The sequence below is a fragment of the Mauremys reevesii genome, linkage group 4 (assembly GCF_016161935.1).
Source record: "Mauremys reevesii isolate NIE-2019 linkage group 4, ASM1616193v1, whole genome shotgun sequence".
NCBI lineage: Eukaryota > Metazoa > Chordata > Testudines > Geoemydidae > Mauremys > Mauremys reevesii.
The window spans coordinates 135,548,406-135,556,477 of record NC_052626.1 but is presented as its reverse complement, the minus strand read 5'-3'; the positions used below and the strand labels follow the sequence as shown (position 1 = coordinate 135,556,477).

The 8,072-nt window shown below is 44.0% G+C and overlaps 1 long non-coding RNA gene across 1 annotated transcript; it reads left to right on the top strand.

Annotated features, from left to right (window-relative positions):
- The first annotated feature begins 2,029 nt into the window (after positions 1–2,029).
- LOC120403924 lies at positions 2,030–7,602 on the top strand. The gene is made up of 3 exons (XR_005597803.1): positions 2,030–2,220; positions 5,891–6,052; positions 6,883–7,602. It is a non-coding gene; the product is annotated as an uncharacterized LOC120403924 (long non-coding RNA).
- The last annotated feature ends 470 nt before the right edge of the window (positions 7,603–8,072 follow it).

Sequence of the window (8,072 nt, the reverse complement as noted above, 5' to 3'; positions counted from 1 at the left end):
CCTGAGCACGCTCAGCAGGGATGGAAGGGTGTGGCTTCCTCAGCTTGCAATGCACAGTTAACCCCTGGGGGCCCAGTGTGGGGTAGATAGACCCCATCACAAGGCATCATGTGAAAACTCAATCTGCTGGACATTATTGCCCTGGCAAAATGTGTGGCAACATTGTATGTAACGTTAGAAGATTCTACTGTACAACGTTGCTGTGACACGTACCAAAAGTTAGAAAAACAGGCCCAAACCTAATCAAATGGACTAGTACCATGTGGCCATTCTCTGGCAGGAAGAAGGGCATGAGCTAGAACAGGGCTAGGTGAGCTAGAACAGGGCTAGATAACCTATGGCATGCGTGCCAAAGACGGCACACAAGCTGATTTTCAGTGGCACTCACACTGCCTGGGTCCTGGCCACCGATCCAGGGGGCTCTACATTTTAAATGAAGCTTCTTAAACATTTTAAAAACCTTATTTACGTTACATACAACAATAGTTTAGTTATATATTATAGACTTATAGAAAGAGGCCTTCTAAAAACATTAAAATGTATGACTGGCACGTGAAACCTTAAATTAGAGAGAGAATAAATGACGACTCAGCACAGCAATTCTGAAAGGTTGCTGACTCCTGAGCTAGAACTTTACATACTGGCAATGGAACAACTGAGGGCTTTCCGTGTAAACAGACTGTTGCCTGAACCCCAGCTGTAGACAGGCCTCAAAGAAGGGAGAAGGATACAAGACTAAAAACAGAAGCTCCCAAATCACCTCTCTCCACTCATGACATCAATAATGTTTGAAACCTAAAGGAAGCACCACTGAACTGGGGGGAGGTCCTAGCTGAAGCAATCCAGCCAACCGGCTATAAGCTGGCAGGGAGGCAAACCTTTTTGCTTTTAAGCATGCTTAAGTTTGTGAAATTAGGTATTAGTTTGCATTTTATTTTTTACTTCTTTTTTTGTAACCAATTCTGATTTTTATGCCTCATTACTTGCAATCACTTAAAACAACAAGTTCATTACCTACAGATATCTAAATCAGTGTGTTTGGATTGAAGTATTTGGGAATCTCCACTTGAGAGAACAAGATTTGTGCGCATCTGAAATGACGAACTTTGTGAGCTTACGTTGTTCAGTAGAGAGCCTGGCAGTACAAGAAAACATTTCAGGGGCAAGATCTGGGACTGGGAAGTTGCTGGTGGTGCCCTGTATGTAATTCATGAATGGCTGGCCAGAGCATTCATGTAATTCACCTGGGCGTGATTTTGCATGCTTGAGGCTATGTGAGATCTGGCCATGAGTGGTTGTTCTCACAGCAAAACAGTATACAAGGCATCCCAGACTGGAGAATTGAGGGGACACAGTTGACCATCTGTCCAGATTGTATCCTAAGGAATATCACATACTGATATCTTCTGTCCACTTTCTTGGAGGTGGCAGAGAGAAAAGCCAGTGTGTGGGGTTCTGTCTTGCAGCCATGGGAAGTAAGAAGAAAGTGAGAGGTGGCTGGGCCCACTCCACCCTTTGTACCCTCTGGGGGAGGGAAGCGGTGGAAAAGGGCACAGGTGCAGCTAAATGGACACTGCTAGCCAAAAAAGAATGGATTTTCAACCCATGGGGTGCATGTGTACCAATTGTGGAATCTGGGTGAATAGTCACTCAAAGAACAATCTGTTTTTGCAGAAGGAAAATACTGGCAGCTGATTAAAGAGGCTCAGCTGAGCAGGAATAGGTGGGCCCTATAGAGCCCAGTACTGAAAGACAGATACTCTCAGGAGAAAGGGAGGAGTGAGTGGAGACTGCAGTCACTTCCTGGGAAGAGACTTTTGGGAAATGATAGGCCTCGGAAGGAAAGGGGAACTGAAAATAGGAAGTAGCCCAGGGATAGAGCAGAGAGATCAGAGAGAGAAGGCCCAGACTGCTGAGCTGAGGGTCCCTGGGCTAGAACCCAGAATAGAGGGCAAGCCCAGATTCCCCTACAAGCCACTGGGTGAATGGTACTGAGGCAGTGAGCGAGAGGACTGCCTATGATTATAGATGGCTAAACCACCCCTGGAAGTGGGGAGCACAGTCAGTGACCGGGCTGGAGGGTTGAGCCATGAAGGACACTATGGTTCCTGAGGCTGCGGGAGGAGCTACAGGCAGATGGAGTGACAGTGTGTGAACTGTTGGGGAGGGGTTGTCTTTGAGCTAATCCCCAGAGTATCAGGAGGAGGCACCAGTCCAGAGGTGAGTGGTATACCCTGTGACAGGTGGGCTTCCTTTCAACATCTCCCCATGGGGCCTCCCCTCCTGAGGGTTAGCAACCCACCCACCTACAGCCTTCCTGCAGGAAGTCAAATACAGAGAAGTCACAGACAAATCAAGGAATCACAGTATTCATAACGGTCTCTGTACTGTCATGCACTTGCAGTATGATAGATAGTGGGAGAAACAGGCTATGGCTACGCTAGAGAGCTTACAATGGCCCAGCTGTAGCAATGCAGCTGTGCTGCTAGTGTTGCTGCTCTAAGGCAGGGGTTCTGAACCCCTCAGGGGGTTGTGAGGTTATTACATGCGGGGTCGCGAGCTGTCAGCCTCCACCCCAAGACCCACTTTGCCGCCAGCATTTATAATGGTGTTCAATATATTAAAAAAGTGTTTTCAATTTATAAGGTGGGTTGCACTCAGAGGCTTGCTATGTGAAAGGGGTCACCAGTACAAAAGTCTGAGAGACTCCACTGCTCCAAGGCAATCGGCGAGACCTCTCCCATCGATTGAGCTACTGCTGTGAGAGACAGTTAAGCTGACCTAACCTATGATGTAGACCAGAGGTGGGCAAACTACAACCTGGGGGCTGCCTCTGGCCCTTCAGATATTTTAATCCGGCCCTCGAGCTCCTGCCAAGGAGCGGGTTCTGGGACTTGCCCCACTCTGCGTGTGCTGTGGCTCTGCGTGACTCCCGGAAGCAGTGGCATGTCCCCCTTCTGGCTCCTAAGCGTAGGGGCAGCCAGGGGGCTCTGCACGCTGCCCCTGCCCCCAAAGCTCCCATTGGCTGGGAACCATAGCCAATGGAAGCTGCAGGGGGGATGCCTGTGGACATGGCAGCGCACAGAGCCACCTGGCCGCACCTCTGCATAGCAGCTGGAGGGGGGACAAGCCACTGCTTCTGGGCACTGCTTGAGGTAAGCACCGCCCGGAGCCTGCACCCCATATCCCCTCCTGTGTCCCAACCTCCTGCCCCCGCAGCCCTGATCTCCCTCCCATCCTCTGAACCTCTGAGTCCCAGCCCAGAGCACCCTCTTGCATCCCCAACCCCTCATCCCCAGCCCCACCCCAGCCGGAGTTCGCACCCACCACCCCCAATTTTGTGAGCATTCATGGCCCGCCATACAATTTCCATACCCAGATATGGCCCTCGGGCCAAAATTTTGCCCATCCCTGATATAGCTACCACTAGACATCTTCCATGGATCTAGCTACTTCCTCCTGAGGGGGTGGATTTATGACAGAGATGAAAAATCCCCTTTGGTCACTTTAGCAAGTGTCTACAATACAGCAGCATAGCTGCAGCTGTGTCACTGTAGTGCTTATAGAATAGATGTACCCTGAGACTCTGATGTTTTTTAAGTAAGGAGTAAGAAAGTTAAGTTACCCAAAAAGACAGATGAACTTCTCACTAAATATCACAATTAAAACGGAAAAGAAATATGGAATAAAAAGAGAAAACTGGCTCTTAATTTTTCTTAAGATGAGAGTCTTAGGAAGAACTTCCAAAAACAATGGTTTTTGTTTGTTAGTTAGAAGTTTGAAACAGCTTATCATTGGGTGGGCAGATATCAGAGTTTTGCAGTTTCAAGACAGGTAAGTGTCTTCACTTCCAGGTATTTTAACATTAATTTTTATTGCTCCTGTATTTTAAGATGGTATTAACAGGAAGGAAATCTGGAAGACTATCATTTGCTGGTTTGGCACTGGTAAAAGGTGGCAAGGTACTGGTGTCACAACTGCCTAATGATTCAAGATTAATGCTCTTATGTTCCTAATTATATGAACTCTGACTGGAAAAAGTCATTTCTTGGTTACTAGTATCTAGTGGGTTATATTTGTCAATAATGGTGAAATCTAATACTCTGAAAGTTCAGATTCCAAATAAACATCCGCTACTGCTACCAGTTAACGATGTAGTGTAATACTTCTTTCAGTTTCAATCATAGAAAAGCTTTTTTTAAAAAGCTTATCCTAATATTGCATTAACATAGATGAATTCAAGTGATTTTCAGTGAGTCAGATTTAAAGAACAAAAAACATTCAAAGGAGAACTTGGAGAGAGGTCTAAGTCCTCACATCCAGGATATGTCTACGGCTATGTCTACACTATGGACCTTACAGCGGTACAACTGTAAGGTCTCCTGCGTAGCTGCTCTTTAAATTAAACTACCCACAACAGCGTTACCTATGTCAGCAGCAGAGCTTCTCCTGCTGACACCAGCACTTTTGCCGGTGAAACTTATATCCATCACGGAAGTTGTTTTTTTTTCACACCCCGATGGACAAGAAGTTTCACCGACAAATGTGGCAGTATAGACAAAGCCTTAGTCTTGCAGATTCTTTCTGCACAACATCTTTAAGATAGACTTTCCATCCATTCACACAGCTAAAACTCTTGTCTAAGCTCTCATCACCTCGTGTCATGATTACTGTAACATCCTTTTCCAGCCTTGACAAATGCTATCTTGCCCCACTCATAACCATTCAGAAGGCTATTGCAAAGATAATTTCTTTAGATCATGCTTTGATCATTACATCTTTCCACTGGCTCAGTCTTCTCCATTGTAATGAACATAAGCTACTTGTCTTCACTTTCAAGGGCCCTTCATAACCTATCCCAACCCTATCATCTCTCATTCAGTCTCAAAAGTCAACTCCCACCTCCAATTAGGCTATGATGCCAGCCTCTAAGGCCCGCTTGTTAAATTTTCAAATATGCCCCTTCTTCGTGCCCTTTGCCATGCTGCTCTTCTTGGTTACCTGGGAGCTCCTCCCAACATGTGCACATATCTGTCTTCAAATCTCTCTTGTGGTAATAATTAGGCTGCTGGTGGGCTGAGACCACAGCCCATCATACTGACCAATATCATCTATTCCCCTGTACTCCTCCGCTGGTCTGTCTTTGTCCATCTTTTAACTCTTGTCTTAGACTGTAAAATCCTTGAGGCAGGGACCATATTTTTGTTGCGTGTTTGCACAGCACCTAGAACAATGGGGGCCACAGAGTACCACCGGAGCTCCTACACACTACAGCATTACCATCTCATGGAAAAGTGTGTGTGAAAGTGGAGCTGGCTAATAGAAGTGTGGGGTGCTGCTTTCATTGGGTGGAAGGATAATACTGCTACCCCACACTTACATTTTGAAAAAGGATGGGGTCTGGGGTCAGGAAGCAATCTAGCGATAGGAACAAGCCATACGAGGTCAAACCAAATTGTTCACCCAGCCCAGTATCTTGTGTCTGACAGTGGTCAGTGCCAGATGCTTCAGCAGAAATGAACAGAACAGGGCAATTACTGAATAATCAATCCTGTTATCCAGTCCCAGCTTCAGCAAGTTGGGGGTTTAGGGGGATACAGTGTATGGGGTTGTATCATTGACCATCTTGGCTAATAGCCATTGATAAGTTCATGGATGACAGGTCTATCCAATTCATTTTTTAACCCAGTTATGTTTTTGGCCTTCACCACATCCCATGCAACAAGTTCTGCAGGTGGACTGTGCCTTGTGTGCAGTACTTGGTTTTCTTTGTTCTAACACTGCTGACTATTACTAAACCTGCTGCCTATTAATCTTGTTTGTGTTTTTCAGACTTCTGCGTACAAAATAAGATCTGTCATGGTCACTCATACATCCATTCTCCCTGCAGATCTCAAAGAAAACTCAGCCTGCTCACTGCAGACCTCAACCTTCCCCAGCTCCTTTTCTCCTACTTTTTGCCAAAGAGCTGCTGACACCCTGCCAGAAGAATAACCTAGCTGTTCTCCATAGTGGGATCTGGAATATACCAAAGTCTTATGAAAAACCATAAGTAAGCTCATGCAGTAGCGTTCACCAACTGTGTTTCTTCTGTGAAGCTAACAATAGGTTCAATCCCCTTATGTGGCCCCTATTTTTAAGATGGAAGACGTGTAAGGAAGAGACCAAAAAGAATGTTTGTGAAGGGCCTCTATGCCAGTAGCGTTTGGCCTGCCTGTTAATCATGGTAGTAATCCTGCATTTCTATTATACTTTTCAGTATACCTGTTAGGAATATTTCATCTGCCAAAGAAATGCAGCTAAGCACTTAAGCATGTGCTTAACTTTAAGCATGGGAGAGGCCCCACTGAAGTAAATTTGGCACTCGTGTACTTGAACTTGAGCAGAAAGCCAGCATTAATGCTTTAAGAATGATGTAGGATCCTCAGTGACTACATGGGTGCAGGACTTTCCAATCTCCACCCAATGCTAAAATTGGAACAGTCTTAGAAAGATTCCGAAGTGAATAGGGTGGAGGAGATGTGAGTTCACATCCTGCTACTATAATTGTTTAATTAGAGACCATTTCATTTGAGTTGATTTACATATTGAAGAGTCTTCACCACATAAGGTAATTTTACATTACACATTTTAAAACAAATTATTCTATAAAATCAACTTCCAAAAAATAATAGTTGCCCTTCACTTATCAGTGTGGTGTCACTAGTTAAGTATAGTCTGCCTACTTTTGTATATGGCTAATGTCAGCTGAAGGGCTGTTTCACTGTTTGTCAGTTTAAATATCTAGATTCCATTTAAAAATAAACCATAGAAGTCTTCTGAAATCTTAAAGGTGTTTTCTCATTTATTGAAAGTACTTTTTTGTTTTTCCTTCCCACGCAGTGGAACCTAGCAACAGTTGTCCAGAATGCTAAAGCCCGGGCCTGACTGAAGGACAACACGGATACGCAGATAGAAAAAACAGACTACAGCGGGAAAAATATCTGATTCTTTTACAAAGAAGCCACTAATCACCAAGAGATGTGAAGCACTTTTTAAAGGAGAGAAGAAATAAATCTGAAAATTACATTAAGCATGTGATGTTTTACAAAACACTTAAATCTAATGAGATGCAATCAACTGAAATGTCAAAAACAGAACTTCCCAGACTGTTCCTGCAGCTTTCTAATGCCTTAGATGTAAGGACAAACGATCCATTAGCTTAAAAAAAAAAGTCAGTCCTATCATGTCTACCTGTATCGGGTGATCACCACCACCGTGGCTGTACAGACTGGAAGTGGTGCAGTTCTTCTATACCACGTAATGTTTAAATGTTATAGGGCAGCCAATCAGCAAAAAATCATAAAATCCCAGAAAGGCTGAACGTATAGAACCGTAGTTTAATTTTGACCAAAATGGGCAGATAGTTTCTAAATACAATTAAAGGACTATTTTGACTACATAGTGCATTGTTTTGGAATGTCTGAGTTTTATTTAGCCCCACGTGGTGTATTTTATGCATTTTCCTGTACTACTTTGCCTTTTCTTAAAGCCAAAGTCTATATTCACATGACAGTATGAGCTTCTTTGTACCATATATCAAAATATTTATCGTTTGCAGAATGGACTTATTTCAGAGAAGTTTTGTCTATTTTATGAAGTTATGCAGACAAGAGCTCTACCCCTTAATTATACAACATAGATATCTGAGGTTATCTGCTCAGATGGAACCATAAGTCTAAAGCACACATGGTACACCTGTACTTTCACAGGGCAATACATGTACATTACTAATGTAAAAGTGATTAAGTAGCAGGGCTGTGCAATGTCTTATGAATATATTGTGTCAGTAACAAAGTATAGCCCTGTATTCTTAATTAACCCCTACCTGTAACTCTGAGCTATCGAATGGCTAACACACAACTACTTTGAGCTATATTTACTCAGAAAAATGCTCACAGTAAGTTGCAGATAGTTGAAACATTCTTACTCTGCCTCAGAATCTGTGTCCAATGTGTTCACTACTCCATTGCGCTACACTTGTCACTATCACAGTGGCATGCATCAGAGCACACCTGCGGCATTCACAGCTC